Raw genomic sequence first — 21929 nt, 5'->3', positions numbered from 1 at the left:
CCAAAACTGCGAAACTCCAAGACCACTCTTAGATATCCTGTTTGTCTCCCTTGTTACATGTAAAAGCAGAAGTAAGATTCTAGATACAGATTAATAAAAGAAGGAAAGGGAGTCCAGTACCCAGGGTCTGCCAGCACAAATTGCAGCCATTCAGGAGTAGGCAGATGTGGTGAAAGTGAAAGGAGGAAGGAAATTTCAGGTTGCCTATATGCACATGCACTTATACTGACAAAGCATAGGGATACTCAGTTATCAAATTCAGTTATCAAATTCGTGAGACTGTATGTGAAATTCTGGCATCCTGGGTTGAAATGATTTATGGCTTCATATAAAAGCTGTACAGAAGTGTTAGTTTCAGTGCAAGTTTGAGAGATTTTAAAGATAGCCACAAATATTTGAATGTTTGATCAAGCCCATTTTTTTTCCCAAGGGTGTTTTCACCTTGCAAAACTGCTAAAAATTAAAAATGTAGGATAAAGAGATGAAAAAAAAAAAAAACATTTCAAAAAACAAGTCACAACAGTTGTGACTTTTCTCACATAAAGCTCAGATTCATAGAGCTATTTAGGTAATTAGGCACCTAACACTCACTGTAATTGATTGTAGATATATATCTAGAACACACTTGCTTTGCTACTTTCACTGAGGAAAATTTCTTTTCCATATCCTTTCAAATCAGATCATAAAGCCATTTTTCAGTGATGGCAGGTGGGTGCTGTGGGTCCATGATGAGAAATTTTCTGCTTGGGAGAGGGACATACACAAAATACAATAGAATGCACCATTTAAAAAAATGCAAGAAAAGTTTTGAATAGATACAATTTTTGAGGGAGACTTTTATTCCTAGAAAGTATAAGTTTTACAGCTTTTTTTCTTTTTTTCTTTCCAAATAAGTCTACATTCCAAACATTCAGAGTCCTGACTGGAATTTCTGACCCTGCCATTTCTAGTAATTAGAAAAAGGTTGTGTATGTTTTCCAGGGACAAACAGCATGGAAGTATTTGACTGACTGTGTTTCCTTTGCACTAGAACAGTAAATATTGAATTCCTCAGGCTACTGCTTCTCAGAACATAAATTAGTCTTGCAGTAAAGAAATGGGTGCCACACACTCTTTCTGGTGGTTAGTATACGATAGTTGTCACACAATATTTGACAGGGAAGGAATTACATTTGGTGAAATGTGCAAGTTGTGCACATTTGTAAGGTTTTTGTTAATGATATGTAAAAAACTTTTAAAATAAGCATTGCTTTCTATAATTACCATTATTATATATGAGTACTTGCTTAGAAACTGATGGCAGTTAATACAGTTTCTCATCTTCAGAAGCATTTTCATTACTAAGAGATTTTCCATAAATCAGTTTTTGTCTGCTTTACAGTGTTAGCAGTTTCAAAGAGCAGACATTATCTGTATGAACAGCAATTTGAGGCAGTGCAACCAAAGGCTAAAGTTTTGCAGAAGCTTTTCGTCAGCATATGCCAATATTTTTGTGAACAGAAGCAATCATGCCCCATCTTGAACTGCTAATTTTCACTGTTTGCAACCCCTTCCTTTGTGTGTTTACAGATAATTTTATGGCTATGTGAAACCATACTGAACTAAAATTAAACAGTTTTTTTCTGGCTCATATTAACTAAGATCACCCCCCCTTCTTCAGAGACACATACCTTTTTGTTTAAGGGTGTAACATGGGGTCAAGAATGAACACTTGAAGCAGAATGTGGACAAGACTTTTTCTTTCTACATCAGTGACAAGCTGTTTATGGTTAAAAATTCATTTTCAGAAATAGTCCTAAATACCTTATTAAATAGATTAAACAGGGTCAATTCTTTTGCCAGCAGTGGTCATTTCTTTGGCAGTATGAAACAAGAGAAAGCTCAAGTTCAAAGTTTGCCTCGGTGAATGAGTTTGCACCTACAATATGATTACCTTTGTTTTGTCCTAGGCAGTGCTGATTTTTCCTTAAATGATAATATTCAGTTAAAAACCTGAACTCGACAGGTTTCTAGGCAAGTATAAAACTTTCACTTTCTAACAAAGCTATTGACATTAGTCATGTTCTACTAACATGAGAAAAGTATATATTTTGAATTAAACTTTGATTGCTTTCCCTGTAAGGGAAACCTAACAGGGACACACAAGTTATTCAATTAAATCCTGTTGTGTTTATGCAGGCCTAAAACAATGCTACTTACTGTAGTACAGCAGACTTTGAAAACGGAACATTTACAGCTCATACTGTGATGCTGTTCAAAGATGATTGACTGTGATAGGTACAGACTGGTTGAAATGCATTACAGGACATGCATTATGTATCAAGACTTTATAAATGATGAGAAACTGTGCTGTCAGGCAAGCAATTATGGTAGCTCATCATGCAATGCTAATTACAAAATGTCTGGAAAATACCTTATCTACATTTATGAAGTTTCGTGCATTGATCAATGAAGTAGATACTACAGTGTAAAGAAGGGTGCTACAATTACTAAAACCTCAATTAAATGGAGATCTAAATGGCACTGGAAAATGATTCCCAAATGTTCACTGGTATTACCCCAACCTAAGGAATAAGTGGTGTTTGGAAGTGGATTTCGTAACCTTCAAACAACTTTTAGATCCATAAAGTTTTGCTCAGGTCCTCTGGAATAAGAAATGTCTTCCATCATAAATTGATGATGATGATACTCATATCTATTAGGTAAGTTAAATTTTAGGAAACAAGATGCATAAAAGAAAGATACTAAAATGCATTTTTGAGGTACGTATAAATGCTACTGCACAAGACACTGGTGACACTTTATCTGAAATACTACATACAACTCTGGTCCCTCAAGTTCAAGAAAATTAAACTGAAATCAGCATAGGTGCAGAGAAGGGTAGCCAAGAAAATGAGAAGCATATCTTGTAAAGAAAAACTGATAAGTAGCCTTGCAAACTGAAGGTTAAGAGGACAAACAAGTCATGTGCAGAAACACAAGAGGATGAGTTAAGAAACATTTGAACCAAAGTCAAACCAGCAGCAGCAGAAATGGCTATTAATATCTCAGGTACACATCTCAGATGGAGATTAGGTAAAGATTCTTAATGATTAAAACAATCAAGTTCTGAAACAGACTTTCAAGCAATTGGTCCAAAACCCCTAATTGTGTTTAAGGTGGAACTTGGTAAGTTTAGTAAATATTTGATTCCCTACAACAGCAGCAAGAGGGACTTGATGGTGTATAAAGTTCTTCCAAGTTTCATATTACTCTTGTAACTGATTTCCATACTAAAATCTGTCTTTCATTCAGCTTTCCCATCTCTTCCAACACTTTTTATCAAGTGAAGGAATTATTTTTAACCTTCACTGTGGTATTAATAGTAAGTCAATGGTTATTTCCATCTACCTCCTCATCAGTGTGTCAATGATGATTAAATGTATCTGTATTGCATTAGGCAATATCTCTGCTGTTCAGGCTGGAGTATTCTCTTCTGCTGTAATGATTTGATTAAAAAATTGAAAAGAATTCAAAACGTGTGAAAGAAAATTCTATTCATCTGTACAGTCTTTGGGGTGCCAAGGAAAATCTACTGTTATTTAGAAGCTACAGTCTATATATGATTATGGGGGCAGCCTCTGTAGGTCCACAGCTTCCCTTTCTATAAATAGGAGGATAAGAGTAGCTAAAGCCATGGCACCACTTAGAATTGACATAGAATAAATAGAAGTGAGCTACTCCTCACGCAAACTAGTAATAGATTAATTCCCCTGCAGCACAACAAGCAATTGTACATTTCCTTCTTGAGGATTAGAGTGAGCACTCAGTCTGCAGAACTGTAAGATACCCTGACATGAAGCTCCAGATTTTTGGGGTCTCTAAAGGGGGTACGGTTAGAAATTTTGGAATATGGAAAATTATTGCAAATTTCTTAGATTTATTTACCTTCAGAATAGTATATATGTTAGTCACACCTCAAGATTTTTTTTTTTAAATTGGTCTTTTTAGTTCATAAATGATTTCTTTGTCAGATAATCATACCTACAGAATACACAGATTTTTTTAAAAATATGTGAACAGGAGGGGTAGTACAGTACTTGAGAATTTTTTCCATCTAAATTATTAACAAATCGGTCACAAACAATACTGGTAAATTAAAAAAAAAAAAAGTTTATTTTGCACTTTATCTTCTACATTAAAATATTTGCTAGCAGCAGTTGCTGCAAGGCAAGGGGTAGACAGTCACACAGTATTAGCTGTTGAGAATTTGTCAAGAACTGTAAAAGTACCCAAGTGTCATTAGAGTCACTGTGCCATATTCTAAATTATCTGTAATGCTAAACAAAGCTAGTAATGGCCTTCTGCATAGAAATCTGCTCATGTTCTTGTATGTGTATAATCGTTATGGTAGCTCAAATATATTTAATCACTACTTTTATTTAAGCATTTAAATGCAATTATTTTCCAGTAAACAATGCACATTTTGTTCTCTACAGTTAGAATACTGAAAATAGATTTATTGACTCGAAGAAAATATCACAGGCTTAGAGGAGATAAATGAGTATCACGACTGAAAATCTTTTCTGTCACTTGGGGTAGGTTATATTTTTAGTTCTGGGAGAAAAGCCAGAAGGTAGTTCAAAGCCTGACCTTTACTCCTCAATAATCAGACCTATATATAGCATTTTAACAGACAGAACTTCATAAAAGAACTCCAGGTTCTTAGTCTGTCTATTCTGCTGATTGAAGTGAAAGGTTTCAGTTATTGAAACTAGATGTGGTAAATGTTATTCAAAAAGTGATCATTCCTCATCTCATGCTCCATAAATTTGCTGGTTTTAGGAAGAAGGTGTCTTCAGATAAGTAAGCCTATTTTGCTTGTTCTCTCAAAACGGTATATTCCTGCTTGGGTGTATAGTTTTTGGCATACTGTTTCTACAAGTGAAGCATTTGCAGCTTGTATCTGGCTGTATTTCTTCTGCTCCTCTTTTGAAAACTAAATACTTTATTCTTACTGGAAGGACCCGAGAAAATAAGAATATACCAATCTCCTTCAGCTATGTAACATTACTCTGATTGAAAAATGCAAAAATCATTAATTGTCAGAAAGGCTCCAAACATGTTCTCTTTTTTTGCTTTAGTACACCAAAAAGAGCAACATGTACTTGCCTCTAGGACTTGAGCTATGTGCTAAGTTTGCTCGCTGTAAATGTTATAATTCCATAACTGTCTAAAACTAGAAGAAATACAAAGCTCTGTGGTAGAGTGGAACACAAAATTTCAGAAATTCTCCATTTCTATGAGTAGTTTCATTACACAGTTATCATTTCCTGTCTCTCTTTAAAACTTCTAATAGTGAGCCAATACAGGATATACTTGGTTTAGAAATACTGAAAAAATTTCTGAGTAAAATCACCTATCTCATATCTTTGCTCTTCCATCTATGGCATGAAGCCTTTTGGCTGGAATTAATGTCAAAGTAGAAGCACAAGATAGTCGTGAGTCAAAATGGACAAACCTTGATTTTGTGTGTTTTGGTCTGGCTCTGGATCCATAGTTTTTAATTCTATACAAAATAAATCAAAAGATTATTTAATTAATTTAAAGAGAGAAATAAATAGTCAACCTCTTTCATAGGTTCAAAAAGCAATTGCAATTCTGAATTATGCTGTTTGTGTATATACTATATTTTATAAGAATAAAAACATATTTACAATACACAAAGCACTTGCCCACATGGAAAAGATAAGGAAACAGAAAACACAAACATGCCTACTAAAAGGATTGCTCTGTTTTCTGAAAATGTTAGCTCTTGTCCAAGCATAATTTCTTTTATTACAAAAGTATGTTACCTGTAAATAGGATAGGCAGATGAATTTTGCTGCACTTTGCCGACCCTGTGCACAAGGGAATTGTGCATTTTCATTAAAAATACATAACTCGTGGGACTCATCTGACAAGCATGGCCATCTTTAAAGCCTGAGGATTTGCCTCTATGTCCAACCTGGTGTTTGTGTTCTTTGGCAGCTCCTTCTTTCATTAATAATTTATGTTGGTTCTCAAATGGTTTGAGAAAGTACAAAGTTCTAATCATACATTAAAGGAGAATCATATAACAGCTATGGTCAAATTCTAGTGCCATTTGTAATAAAAATGCTTACAGTTGATTAAACATTTTCATGATCTTATGAAACAAAGATTTGTTTTCAAAGTAATCCCTGCCTGATCGCCTCAAAATTTTTATTACAGATCAATGTTAATAAATATGTAAGTGCCATATAAACAACAGTAATAGTGGGCTAATATAGAAACATATGTCTGGACAGGATCTTTTGCTCCACCTCCTCCAAGAGAGAGTTGGTTTGAGTGACATCTTAATCAGAAATATCTGTTTCCTCAACATCTCTGCCAATGGAGATGTGTGACTACTCTAGTTCTTGATAACAGGTATTTTCAGTAATACCCTGCCCCTAAATATTCTTATTTTTAAAATGAAATTTGCATTTTTTTTTCTGTGTTGCTAGAGTGCTAGAGGTTATATCAAGGACTTAGGAGGAGACTTCCTGATTTCAGTTACAGATTCCCCAGCAATTTCATAAACAAAACAAATAACTCTGCCCAAGTTATTCAAGCTATTCATAACTTTGAATCAGTTCATGTGTTTTGTTTTGAACTCATGTAGGATGGGTGCTTGCCTGGCTTTGCTGCTATCCAAGAATATCTTGTAGAAGAGGAAGTTCTAAAGACTATTGTGGCTACCCTGCTAGCATGATTTACTTCTTGCTACATACAATATCAAAACAAAGATGCTATGTGGTTGAGGATCTGACCCTAAGTATTCACAATGCAATATTATGACAGGATACATACAAGAGAGATGCAGAGATAGAGAACGTTAAGAAGATGGTGTTAAAGAGTCATACGGTATCAGACCACAGTTCATTCTAGCTCAGTATATCCATAGCAAGAGTAGTTATCTTCAGGAAAAACTGTAAGGGTAGGGATTGGTAGGGATAATTACCTTAGTAGGGGTAAGGCAGTAGGCCAGGCATTTCTTCTTGTTGTCTGGTGTATAGTGATTTTTATCATGCTGGGACAAAGCAAGCAGAACCTTCGCTTTGGGACCTGGGGCCCAGCACTGAAATATTGAAGTTAACCATTGCTCCTGGAGGGTCTCTTTAGCACTCGACCTTTAATTTTATTTTTACATAGGCTTATAAATATATTCCTACTCTGATCATTAGTTTTCATATGCAAATCAGTCTTGAGTCAGATTTTCTTTTTCTACTTTTTCCACTGAAAAATTCAAATGATATCCTGGAGGACTCTGATCTCTTAAAGACTTATAATTTTCTTGCAAGTATTATAGAAAACATAAGCTTTAGTCTGATAGGTCATGTATTAATATTATTGGTTCACTGTTTGTATGTAATAAGCAGTCTAAAATCTATACCACAGAAAGAAATAATTTGCAATTGGGTGTACTTTGTCCTTGAAGAAAATGTAGAATTATAGAACTTCCAACTGGTTTCTATCTTGATGCTTGCAAAAAGACACTATTACACAGCTGTGACCTTTCTAACCAGAAAGGAGGATGAAAAAATAGTCAAACATGCCAAGTGCACACTTTTAAAATAGACATAGAGCAGTATTTGTAATTATGCTTGAAAAGTGGATGCAAATGACAAGACATTCCGATATGGTTATTGCATCTTGTCACATTAAGAAGACAACACTACGAATAGGGAAATGTTAAATAATTGATAAAGATGATGCCATTAGTTTCCAAATTAACTCTTTAAAATGCAATTTTTTTTTTCATTTAAAACTTTTAAAATGGGGAATCTTTGTGACTGAAAAAAATAGAAGATGCTTTTAAATCCCAGCATTCTGATTTTATTATTAACAAGTCTTGGCTTTTAGTTATTTTTAAAACTTGTTTTTATAACTGCTCTTTACATTATATTTGGTTGTGAAAATCATGCTGAGAATCAGCTTAATAGAAGGATCCATTTAGATATGTATGCGTCATTTTAACATATCAAACAGAACCCATGTTTTTTTTAACTATTTGTCATAGTTCAATATCTCTTTAACATGCATTAAAGACATCATCGTACATTTCAAAATGTTTTGACAAATCTTGTCTCTGTATGTACTTTGTGATAACTTAAATGCAAACTCTTTTTGGCAATATTGCCCAATAGAAAATGGTGTAAATTCTTTGAATTTTTATTCTGGAACATGAAAGTTCTACTCCATCAGAGGCAATCACAGTAACAAACGCTAAATTTTATTAGTTCATTTTTATTCAGCACTGTTTCCCAAAATCTGGCAACCTGCTTTGTCCTTCAGGAAAACAAACCTATTATGCCTCTTTCCTGCCTGTGTGATGTACTAGCTGGTATTAAAAAGCTACTCAGAATTAATGCTCACAATAGACTTGTCTGTATTCTTGTGTTGACAGTCAGAATTGGATGTATTTTTCAGTCATAGTGCCTTAGCTGAGTTAGCTTAATATGATTGAATAAAAATAGTCAATATTCACGCTGTCACATCTGATGTTCTCTGGATCTATTTTAATGTAGGATGATCTTTAGCATTTGTGTAGTTCTTTATTGTAGTTCTCTGCAATATTTTCTCTCTTTTTCTTGCTACACATACTTGGATGAACAGTGAAATAGACATTTTAATTATCATCACTGGCCTCTGGGTCAGCATCTGCTAAAGAAAATGGGAGTAGCTTACTCCCTTGTCTACGGCTTTGTAGCTTCTTTGGATTTAGGAAGATATGTCTGAGATATGTCTACATAATTTAGTCAGGATACATTAAAAAATGTTTTCCGGTAATCTCAACAGTTAAAGACTAATGAGGAGACGAGAGGGAGAGGAGAGGAAGAGGAGAGGGAGAAGAGAGGGAGAGAAGAGGGAGAGGAGAGGAGAGGAGAGGAGAGGAGAGGAGAGGAGAGGAGAGGAGAGGACAGGACAGGACAGGACAGGACAGGACAGGACAGGACAGGACAGGACAGGACAGGGAGTGCTGTGTGCCTGGGAAGCAAGGAAGTACCAATCTTATCAATCCTACCCAACTGTGTGGTCCCCTGTTCTTCAAATTTTGGAATTGTCTTTGCACAGGGAAAAGTTTTCAAAATTTTACCCACTGGTTTCTTAAACATTGGCTAATAATCACATGCCATTATTTCTTTGTAAATGAGTAATTCATTTAACTGTAGTTATATCAAGTACATTGTCGACACAAATGCAGCTTTATGTTGAAGATTAGGCATAGGCAACTGTCACAGGCACACGCATGCATGTACTAGTTTGGGATGCTAACAGAGACCTTCTACCTTTGGTTCTGTTTTACCTAAGTAATAAGAATAATCCATTGTACCTGACCTGTCTGTAGTCTAATGGCTGGAAATAAAAATGTCACAATACATTTAGTTCTTAGACATAATATGGAGGTGAGTCACCATCCCTGGAGGTCTTTAAAAGATGCTTAGATTTAGAGCTTAGTGATATGGTTTAGTGGAGAACTTGTTAGTGTTAGGTCAGAGGTTGGACTCGGTGATCTTGGAGGTCTCTTCCAACCTAGATGATTCTGTGATTCTGTGACACTGAAATTCAACACAATAATATTCTACAATAGGCTAGTATAACTTAATAACAGGACATGAGCTCCATATTAACTCTGTACCATTGACATCAGCTGACTTTAAACTAAAGACTGAGTATGTTGCATTCAAAAATAATAAGTTTCTATTTGCTTCAAGCAAAGTGAAAATTAAAGCAACAGGATAAAGCATCTTATGCACAAAGAAATATACATACTAACGTAGATAATTAATCATTTTATCATATTTCTAATTAAATGTACTGATAGGTAATTAAGACTTTTCAACTAGGATAAATACATTTAGAACAGATTTGGAAGGGCCTCTTGCATCATCATGGCTAGTCTCTTTCTATGCAGGTAGACATGCCCCACGATTTGTTCTATTGCTCATGTTCACTATGGCAAATGGGGTCCAAACTTTTCAAAAATATGTTTTTTCCATTTTATTTCTACCAGAAAATGACATTGTGCTTCCTGCCTGCTCTTTCTTAAATTAGAAAAAAAAAAAAAACAAACCATAAAATGCTCAAATTAACCAATAATTGTATTCTCAGAAAACGTTTTCCTACAAGAAATTCTTTGGTGTGTGCTGTTTGAAAGATTTATTGTGATGCTGATTGCAGAAATGTGCTGTGTATTTAGGTATTCCATCACAAAGGAAGGTTGGATGATTACAGAAAATGCAAGACAATCATTTAATTCAGTAATATTTCAGAGTTTTCACTACTAAAACGCCAAGTCCCCACATGCTAAACATATTTTTTGACAGCATCCTTGCTGGGAATTGTAAGTGCTGATCATCAGTTAAAAGATAACTTAGCATTAATGAGTGAAAAAGAAAATGTATTTATATTCATTTGATAAACATTTAAAGATTGGATATAATGTTTTCATAAGAGCACTGTCTTTTGGGGAAATTCAACTTCAGATCCCCTTTCACCCACACATTAAATCATCAAATCCTCTACATAAAGATAAGCTTATATAACTAGTTGATCGGTGTTAGATGTCTGAATCGCTGAAGATACAAATCTGCTACAATTCTTGGCTAAAAACAAACCTTTTATTTGAAGCTTTAGAGTTCCTGTTGTAATAAATCCCCTGTTCAGCCTTGCTGTAGCAGTCCAAATGACAGCTGCTATACTTATAATGTAAGAAAGTTATAACTATGAAGCGTTTTCTGAAGTCATATGAAATGCACAGTCATAGTGTTATAGATTAGTGAATCACAGGGCAAGGACCCCTGCTCCACACTTAAAAAAGACGCAGTTTCATCCTGAAAGAGTTTTTGTGCATCAAAGCCTTACCTCATTATTTCCAGCTACAGTAGTTGGTCTAATACACGGTATTTCTTTTCCATGCAAACCATGATTTGCTTGTATCTTTAGATGAAGTTATCTGGGACAATAATTGTATTAAACATTCCTGAAATGTTTTTTGGCCAAACTCTTCTCAAAGATTGCTAGCACTGGACTCTTCAGTCTATTTGTCCTGGAAGACAGCTGAAGCAACATACATTCTTGTATGTAGAAAATAGTCTGGGTGTAATCTCTGAACTAGAATAAATGGGAGAAGGTTTTGTACTGTTTAATAGGGTTGAAGTCCCCCCAGGCTTAGGGACACTCCACTGGTTGGAGGAGTTTTATAAGGCTATCTTACGAGGCTAGCTTGACTTCCTGTAACCAGTGCAGCACTCCCCTGAAACATCCTTTTCTTCCAGCCATATGTTCAGGTTTGGTAACTGAAATGTTGTCATGGCAACCACTAAGAAGACTTTTCATTGTCCAGTGTTATCCTAAATAATGGAAAATAACATCAATAAAGTCTGAAATAAGTCCTTATTAGAATTCAGGGAGACCTTAGCTCCAGTGGGGAAATGCATATGAAGGAGAAGATGTGCTGTAAAAGTCTCTCCAGTCATGCTGAAATGTTGAAGAAAAGCTATTATTGAGTAAGAATGTAAAGCTAATAGAAAAAAAGAAACACTTAAGTTCGAACAATGAGAGATGGTGTTTCTAAATCAGAAGCTTAAGAGAGGATTAGTTTGGTGTCTGGGTATGTGTTCTGCAGAGGTAGTAAATCCACTGCTTTTGCCTACCACTGTGGCCTTTCAATTTGTTTCTAAAAGTTACACTGCTTTTGCTGGTGGAAATTGCTTTTTGCTTTCAGCAAAATAAACAGATCTGAACAGATGGAGCATCACAACACCAAACCAATGTAGTTGTCTAATTTATCTTTACTTACGGAACTATTATGTACAGTCAGTCATGTCTCCACACAGGGGTCTCTTCTGCTGTTAATTCATAAGCAAAACACTCATGGAAGCTGGTCAGCACTATACACATGAATACCAGGGAAACTAAGATAAAAATATTTAGTAGGAGTGGGCTAGTTTGGGTGAGAAAAATTTTAGGTAGATAATGCGTCATTTGGGTTTCTTTTTTTCCAATGTATTGCTTACATTCTTTATTTGCATGAACTATAGGAGGCTCATTGGGCAGATAAAAGAGGATTTACAAATATAAACCTATTTTAAAAACTTTCAGATGAACATTTTGGATGCTAGATTTCATCCAGTATCTGAAATAGAAGCCACCAAAATATATATTTTTTTCTTTTTAGAAGTATTTGCAATGTAGTTTATACTAGTTGGGATTTAAAATACCAAGGGAAATTCTATTCCAATTAATGTATTCAAAACAAATTTGAAAAATTAGAGAATGTCTTGCTTCTCCCTCCCCCCCCACAATGATTTTTTTAATGCTTCCTTTTTATGCTTCTATAACCTAGATTAAATAGAAACCTCTTTCTCAGGCTCTCAGCTTGACATCTCAGTTTTCACTGCAGAGCTGGTCTAAAAATCAACTCCTTCCCCCCCTTTTTTTTAAAGTACACAAACTTCCAATTTTAATTTTATTTCAATTTTGTTTTTTTTTGGAGTATGGATATGTAATGTTCTGAGATTGATCAACAAAATATCTATATATTAATAGATGATGAACTACTTGTTTCATCTATCAAGTAATTGTTATTAGGATTGAATGATGTTGTTATGGTATTACTTTTTCCCCTTCCTGCTCAGATGAAGGTAACCATTAGCTTTATAGATTAATGAATCAAACAGCAAATAAAGATTAATGAACAATGAATATTAAACGTTCTTATTTGAAACCAGATATCACCGCTGGCTTATATGGATGCAATTATTTGTAGAATATATATTTTCCAAACATTACTTGTGCATAAAGCCAGTTTGCTTACTACTAGGAAGTAAAAAGCCTACTCGTGATTTCATTTATGTTTGAATATTACTTCTGCATAACCACTCTCTTTGAAGAATAAATATGAAATCTGAATCTTGTGATCACCCTTCTAAGGTTATAAAGTATAAGTAATAAACACAAATCCCACATATTTAGCATGCTTAACTACTTAGCCAGATATTAGTTCTGTGCAAATGATTGCTGATTCATGTAGTATGATAAAATACTCTGCCACATTAAATGGTTGAGGCAAATAAATCGACAAATTATTTTAAAAATCATTTTCAAGATTTTCAGAGGCAAAAACTGTGAATCTTTGTTTTGATTCCTTCATAATTTGCATTATGTGTACTTATGCATTTAAAATACCTTTTACACATCAAATGGGGAATCTGAACTTTTATTTTTTAAATTAAAACAATAATTACTTAATTTACAAATAAAAGATATTATTTTGGAATGCCACAGAATTTGGTTAGGACAATAATAAAAACATTTATCATAATGTTGTTTGCACAGAGGAATTTAAAGATTTTCCAGTATAATCTTGCTGATTTTGGCTCGATATCTTCCCATTCCAATTCATAATTCATAATACAATTTTAATTTATTAACAGCATTAATATAAAATGAAATTCATGTAACACAAACAGTTTGCAATTAAAATAAAAATTTTATTGTGATTAGGCTCTATGCGGACAGCATATAAAGCAAATGTTGCCTGCTTCTTGTTGGAAGTTAGCTTTTAAATCTTATTTCTTTCAGAAATATCTATATCAAAAGATACCTATCACTTTCAGATGCTGATATTAACACAATAATTTTACCTTTTTTTTCAGAAATAGATATTACCCTTGAAATCTGGGCCCTGTTTCAGCTTATTGCAGACACTCCTGCTTCTGATGAAATGCTGGGCCATGGACACATACTGAATGCAGTGTTAGTCAAGCTCCACGAATGACAGGGGTGAGTCTCCATTTTGTTAAGTATAGGTAGATAATACTATTAAACTGTATTTTGGTTTACTCCTAAAACAGGGAGCATAAAATAGTTAACTACTGTCAGATTGTTGGAAAATGTGTGATTTCAATTTGCTTAATTTTGATATGAGATCTAAATTGCCAATGCACATGGTGTGATTTGATTAATATTAAAAATCTTTTATGGCTTGCAGCCTTCAAGTGGGACATCTTAAAAATAGTAGATATTTTCTGCAGGCACATTTTGATTTACTGCATTTACTCATTTTAATATTGGATGTTCTGTGATAAGCCTGTGAGTTAAGTCTCAATGTTTATAAAATGAAAGTGTGATTCTTACTCTCTGATATAACACTGTACAACCAACTGTGATGTTTACCTAGGAATGGGAAAAGTTATAAGAGTTTTAATCATCTGCCTTACTGTGTGTGACTGGGAAGAATGCTTAGGTACAAGTGTTTGTTAAGGTTGCATTATTCCTCCGAAGTTTATGGAAAAAAATACTGAGAGACTACTGAATGCTGTATGTCCTGTAAGGAGATATTTGCACCTTATGCATAACAGATGCCCATACGTTTCATAACAGAAAACCAGAATTCAGGGCTATAGAAATTGATGTATGTTATACTAGCATTTCCCAATGTACCTACTACAATTAAGAGTCTTTACTAACATAAAGAAAATGCAAAAACAATCCAAAACAACTCTGAAAGTTAAAGAAATTACATTAATTGCTACTTTACAAACTGCATTTCATTGACTTTTAGTGAAAACTGTGTATTTCTGAGTGCAAATATGGTCAGTTATGACAATGTATTAGAAGATGGCATGTAAAAGAGCATTAGGAACTAAACTAACAAATTGCTTTGAGTGTTAACCTGTGTTAATGCTTATATTGCTAACAGACCAGATGTTAAAAACAGTGCTTACAAAGGGCTAGCCATACTTGTTCTAATATGACAGTTTATAAGAAATGCTAGGAAATGGTTGTTTTCAGTGATGAGCCTAGTGCTTGTTCAACAGAATCTTAGATCAGGAAATTATCCTTGTTCGGGACATAAAGAGAGGATTAGCTCTAGGAGTGTATAATTGATTTGAATGAGATTTATTAAAAATACATGCATGTACTTTCAAACTATTTGGAATTTTTACCTATTTAACTCTTTAATTTAAAATTATTTGACTAAAATAAAAGGATTCATTTTAAACTTTTGATTTATCCGCTGTTATTTTTTTTTATAAGAACAACATAAAACAGTAGATTGTTCATTATTTTTATTTTTATTTTTTTTTTCCCAAGTATTAGCTCTTTAATCTTAATGCTATTTCTAAACACATTCATAGCTGAAAATAAAATATGAAATTTCCTAGGCTGGAATTTGTGGCAGGATGATAAACCAAATTAGAACCTTGACAACTGAACTTGCTCTATATTACTATACTAACCAATGGGCTGTATTCCTCTCCTGATGCAATTCTCCCTAAAAGGCTCTCTGACTTGCTTCCAGTTACATTCATAAGAACTCAAGTGGCTCTGCTTTGTTTAGAGTCTATCACTCCAGAACCAGGATATGATCTCTAGTTCACAGCTTTATAGATTGATAAGTTAACTTTTTTGCTTGTTTCCATAGTAACAGAGTAGATGAACCAGGATTATGCTGAACATATCTTGTTTCAAGGGTATGAGGATATCTTTGCAAAATCGTTTTTGGTGTGTTCAATTGTAAATTGCATTTTCTATCACGAAAATCTTGTTTTGTCAACCAGCTGTTTTGTACAATGTGAAATTCTATATTAAATTTCAATGCTAATCTTACCTCAACTTATTCTGACCAGGTACATGACAAATCTGCTTATTTAAATGCAGGTACTAGACAATGCTTTTTTCCACTTAAGGAAGTCATCAGCCACTCACATTAAAACAGTCTGTTAGATCAAAGCTAGTTCATTCTAATTCAATTTCTTTCCACATACTGTCTTACTTTTCTTTGTAGCCATTAATACTTCAGATCTTGTATAGTCTTCTGTTAAAATGTGTTTTACCATGTTTTGGTCTTTTATCTCAAGTTCTGTTCTACTCTCACAAAGAGACATACTACAGAAGCCTTCTTTTTGTGCCAGTTCTTAGTAACAGTTATAATAGTAAAAATGTTATCATTATTGCAGTTTTGAGGGGGACTTTATCCCCCTCAAGGGCTAACCCTTTCAACTTTTCCACAGCATGCATTTATAGCTTATATTGTGGTGTACACATATTTGTTCCAATAGCTTTTTACATAACAATCTTTTTTGTGCATAGTAACGATTCACATGTAAGCCCCTGTTCATTATTTGATTGCACATTATATTACAAAATGTATAGAAAAAAGCTCCAACAAAGAGAAGTGTGGGTGGAATATTCTCAAGGTCATTCATTGTCATTTATTTTCGTCACCACTAGTTGTTGCTACCATATATAACTAAATCTCTGAAATTTTACAGCATTATCTCTTATAATATCTGAAAATGTCAATGGAAAAAATCCTCTCCTAGATTTTACTTCTGAAATCTTCTTACCAATTTATCTTCTCCTATACTATAGATTTGTTATTTTAAAAGACAAAATTACAATATTTGTACTAAATAATGACTAGAAGGCTGTCAGAACATCTATAGCTCTAACACCTTCAGCTTGGTGTCAGATTATCAGATTACACAATGGAAATAATGCCATAACCTCTTGCAATTTAAAAAGAAATACAAATTCAATAAGCATTCAAAATTTTCATTGGAACAATAGCAAAAATGAGTCTTGTAGATACCGTTTTTCTTCTCTGTCTCTAGAATAATAATGCCAAGCATTGGTAGTCTCTCCTGTTCTTCTGCCACATTCATCATAACAACACAAACAAACAGAATCCAAAAAACAGTATGAATATTAACTGAAACACCATTTCTGCTTAAATATCATTATTCTCAGCTTTCAATTAGGAAATTATTTAGTTTTTTTTGTTGTTTGTTTTTTGTTTGTTTCTTCAACGTTTAAAGGAGTTAGGCAGTAAAATCATACTGAAATTAGGTGAAAATTGATCCCTTAAATTCCTACAATTTCTTTCATATTTTTAGTCTGAGCAGTTTCTGAAGTCATACAAGATGTTGGTTTCAGTGGCGACATTAGGCTCAGTGCTACACACAGAACTGTACTTTCTGTCCCTGATAAACTCAAATTTCTGTAGATTCTACTGTCACTTAATAGATCTTTAGTTTTTCCTGAATATTCAGTTCTGAAACTGCTAACTCTAGTTTCTATGAGCCCATTCAAGTAGCTAAATGAGTCACACTTTTTTTGGATAGCATTGAGATACATCTATATTGATCTGATGCTTTATTTATAGCAACACCTTTCCTGATCTAATGAGATACAACCAAATAGCTCCTGAATTGGTTCCCTGCTCAGCAGTTTTCTTTGCCATTATATTGTTAGCGTGAACTGTGAGTTATCACCAGGACTTTTCTTACTGTTTCTATTATAAAAGTATTTGTTGTTGTTGTTTTAAGGAAAGTGTATCTACCCTTTTTTGGGGGGGGGATGGGGGGGGGGGATTGGGGGGGGAAGGGGTTTGGAGTGGAGTCTTTCCCATTCATTCTTTCAGGCCTTTTAACTGCAAGGTATATTTACAATTATAATCCCATTTAGCTATTGTTTTGGATAAAAGGGGTGAATATGCCTGTTTTTATGAACTACTGAATGCTTGGCCCATTCCATTTCCATTGTGGGTTCTGTTTTGTCCCCAAGACTGAAGAGCCCTTCCCATGCTGCAGGATTTCAGAAGCGTATGGACTTCTCTGGCTTTACCAACAAAAGGAAACAGTCTGCAGCAATGCCCCTCTGTGCAGTAACATTCACAGCTCAGCTGTCATGCTATGAGACATGATCTAGCTACACAGAGGTGGATATGCACCGACCTGAATTATGTTACCTCAGTCACTCTGTTCTGCACTGTCTTTAATTCCTTACTCCCATTACACTGTACACAGAATCTCAGAGCCTCTGCAGAAGTATAGTTTCATCTGTGTGATCTGGAAGTACTGAACTATCCAATCATGCTTATTCCTATCAAAAGAGATTCTTTGACTTCATTTTCAAATACGGATCTGTTGATAAATAAATCATTATAATGCCACTAATATCAATGGAGCTAGTCTGGTTTGTACCAGCTGGGCTCCTCTTAAGAAAGTTCTCCATTTAGCAGGGATAGTATAGGACAGGACTTTGCTTCTGGCTGGCGTTTCCTTACCTCTTAGCTATGCAGAAAAGACTCAGTCACTCCGAAATATATTTGCATATGGTTAAAATTAATTTTTTACACTGCATGTCCTGAAGTTTATTTTCCACTATCTACAGGATAATTCTGATACATTCATTGAAAATGAATGAGAAAACACTTCAATTTGCACTTGATTTGCTGTATTTTATTTGTCTTCCGATTTCCTTCCGCTGCTTCCCTGTTTCAAATTATTTAAAATGGATGTGTCCAAGGAAAAGTGATCCAGTACCTAAAACCATTTTCACTGGTTTTGGTAGAACCTTGCTCCTCCACTTTTGCAGAGAAGTATCTTACAAATTTGTATTCTACAAATATATGTTTCTCAGATTACTTTGCAAAGTGCAGTGTAAAAATGCAACTCTAACCAGAGCAGTTGCTGGTGTACATGCCAATAAATATGGCAAATGGCAAGTTTATTCTGAAATGTATTCATTCAGAGTGTTGATAAGTGCTCTGATCATATTGTAGATATTATTGTCCACACTGGCAGTTTTTGTGAACTCTAAGTACTCCATACTTTATCCTGATTTGTCAAAGAAGCATAGTTTATACAACATTGCCATCATTTGTACAACATTGCCATCATTATACAACATTGCCATGTACCCTCCTGAATATCTTTCTTCTTAATCCATTGGCCAATTTCAACCAAATCAGACAGAAAGTATGAGTCTTAGGTATACAAGATTCATATAATTGAAATGGGTAGGAAAGTGGAGCAAGATGGGAAAAGCTTTATCCTCTAGAAGCAGCCAGGAATTACAAATGAAGGAAAGATGTTCTTGATGCATCAATCTCAAGAAGAAATTTCAACTAGACTAGAGTTTTCATGTTAAAAGAGATTTCAGTCAAGAGTCTACAAAATTGTCCTTTTAGACATTCACCATTTTTGATTAAGGAAGTTTAGTCTTCAACTACTTCTCAAATCAGAGAAACCTTGTGCAAAGTAAATTGAACAAGGCCATATAAAGCCAGTCCTTTCTTAGACACAATGAAACATCATTTTCAAGCATATGTAAAAGTAAAATATTTTTACTAACCTAAACTAACATCATTTATTAAAGATTTGGAAAATGAAAAACGGAAAGGAACTGGTACCAGGGTATTTCTGTTTTCAAACATTTTTAAACAATTGCTGCTTTTCTGAAAGGCTAAAAATGAGAAATTCCAATTAAGTTTTTCCCAATATTGGTGAAAATATTGTAACTATACTATATGAATATGAGTACTTTTCAAAGGAAAAAAAAAAAAAACACACTATCGTGCTTTATATGAAGTCAGAAATTGAATAAATATTCCACCTACTATTAACAGTGTATCAGATGCACTTATATTTGATTTGTCATTTCAATTACCAAATTAGACCACTTGTTTCTTTTCCAATGTATGATGTTAAAAAGAAGGATAGCTGTGCTACTACTTCTGTAGTGTTTGCTAGATAGTGTGTTATTTAGTGCACCATTCAAGGAAGGAAAAATTACTTTTATTCATGCTAATATACTATATGAAATTGTATTTCAAATTTACGTTGGTGTCCCTGATCTGAAAGGACCCAGACTTAGTAAACTTCTATTCACCTTAAGAAAGAAAAAAACAAACAAATCTATGAAGAGTTTTATGAATATGTGGAGGCTATTGAGTTCCTTTGGTTTTAGCTGTAGTTTTTCTTTTAAGCACTGTTAAGGTAATTATTTTCCTTTTTTTGCTTATAATGCTGACATTTCCAATTTACTCGCTTTACTTCCAACCTCGAGATGCTTGCTACCAAGTTGGTAGGAATGGGTTGCATTTCAGTACTGTAATAGATGCACGTGCTGTAGGGAGTATTTTGCACTTGGAATGCTTCTACAGGGTTCCTAATTCTAGATTAAGAAATGTTCATGTCTTCTAGTGCTTTCTGAAGTTAGGAGCTCCTAGAAGTGCCTCAAACAAAGCAATAAGAGATATTGGAAAAAAAAAACACCTGACTATTTTGGTATATAAAGTATTTAAATGGACTGATTGATCAGAAGTTGTTGAAAGTATTTTTTATGACATTTGTACATGCACACATACATGTTGTTGACATACAAGTAATATAACAGCTACAATAACAGACTGAGGTGTTTGACTTAGTATAAATATTAGAGTAGACTATTGATTACCCAGGGTAACAGGTGAAGAATTATCTCAGTAGCAACCTTGCGTAGTCAGCCATGGAAGAGCTTCACTGTCATGGAAAATTAAACGGAGCTCTGAGATCTCTGTGACTAAAGAGGTGTAAAAAGCTTGGACTGAACACCTGCTGATATGGAATACAATATTCACCATAAATTGTGTATCTGTAGTCACAGCTGCACTGTTGTAAACCATATAAAATTACTTTTTGTATGACAAAGCTGTTACAAAAGTTATCATTAGACTAAGTCTTCTGGAAGTATTTGATGTGACTGCTTTAAAAGATCTGTTTCTAGAGGCACCTGCATACTATTAATCCTACTGAAATCTATGAAAAAAATCTGTATACGTAGTAAGAGGGTGACATGCTTGAAGCCTGAAATTAGATGAAAAATACTTTATTAGGAAACAACAGATTTGTTTTTCTCATTTGTACTTCTCAATTAACTTATTTCTAGAAAGATGGGATGCTAATGGAATTTTGAGATACGAAATGTCTGATTGAGAAGAGAAATGGTTATAATGGTTACAAAAATATATGCTATTTTATTAAAGTTGCAATCAAATCTCATTATCTGCTCTTACACCCATAGAAGAAGTGAGAATAACCCAGTTTTATCTGCAGTCCAATAAGAGATTCAAAAGCAATGATTCGTGTATTTCATTAAGCAGCCCAGTATCAATTATTGCTATTATCCCAAACACTTGACTGTTTACAATTAGAAGCATATTTTTTTCAACTTCCTCATGGCATTTATGTGATACATGCATTTTTATTCAAGGTAAATTACATAAGGTATATGAAACTGTAGTGTTTAATACTCATACAGTGCCTGTTTGAATTTAAGAAGGCTCAACAGCTACATGAGACTTCCCATTTGATATAGAAAGAATAAAGGATGGGCACTACAGAGAAATCAATTTGCTCTCATGCGTTGGGAGTTTCTGTCTTTATATATTCACTTTCCAGCCCCAAAGAGTTTAAATAGTAGGGAGTAAAAGGGTTGTGGGAAGTTTGGATAGGAGTAAGACCTAGGTTCTATGCTTATTAGGAGGGTTTCTAAGACCTTTGCTAGCAGCAGCCCTTTAAGGATTTGCGAAGAAAAAGATAAATATAGACTGGTACATTCTGATTTTTCTTCCATAGCAGGACTCATCTGTAATGGTGCTTCCCTACCTGCTTATTCTGTGTGCTGTTGTGGAGGTATACAGCCCCTATGCATACAGCCTTGGCTTCTCTGCTTCCCTTGGGATTTGCAGGGCTTTATCAAAGAAAGAGCAGATTGGCTGTTTGTATCAAAGTAGGGACCTGAAGGAAGCTTCCAAGCCAGGTATTAGCAGAGAAATGAATGGCAGTATATATAGAGTTCATGTTTCTGGATGATGGAAATTTCATTAGAGTCTATTTCCACTATCAATTATTAAATAAATTCACTGGAGTCATTTCCTTTCTTGCCTTACTGAAGACAAATATACTCTGAGGAAGTGTGTACTAACCCTTGTTATGCATGAGCAGATTTGGAAATAAGAGGTATTATATCCCTTTTGTGCTCTGGGGATTTCCTGGAGTGCCTCACTAAAATTCCATGTCAGGTACTTGTTCGTGCTTTTCAGGAATGAA

At 34.3% G+C, this 21929-nt stretch overlaps 1 protein-coding gene and 1 long non-coding RNA gene across 12 annotated transcripts in view; one reads left to right on the top strand and one right to left on the bottom strand.

The window, feature by feature from the left end:
* LOC106029940 (uncharacterized) overlaps positions 1–21929 on the top strand; it is a 338557-nt gene that overhangs the window by 43676 nt on the left and 272952 nt on the right. For 2 of the 3 annotated variants that reach the window (XR_010832504.1, XR_010832506.1), the window contains exon 5: positions 13704–13830. This is a non-coding gene — a long non-coding RNA (uncharacterized lncRNA). Of the gene's footprint in view, positions 1–3654; positions 4846–13703; positions 13831–21929 lie in introns of those variants that run through there. The other variant, XR_010832505.1, reaches the window with a different exon arrangement.
* The window catches only part of KCNH7 (potassium voltage-gated channel subfamily H member 7), a 221402-nt gene that overhangs the window by 116096 nt on the left and 83377 nt on the right, over positions 1–21929 (bottom strand). The gene's annotated exons all lie outside the window — the stretch shown is intronic.

The sequence above is a fragment of the Anser cygnoides genome, chromosome 6 (assembly GCF_040182565.1).
Source record: "Anser cygnoides isolate HZ-2024a breed goose chromosome 6, Taihu_goose_T2T_genome, whole genome shotgun sequence".
Taxonomy (NCBI): Eukaryota; Metazoa; Chordata; class Aves; order Anseriformes; family Anatidae; genus Anser; species Anser cygnoides.
The sequence above is the reverse complement of the archived record's forward strand: the minus strand, read 5'-3'. Positions and strand labels throughout refer to the sequence as shown.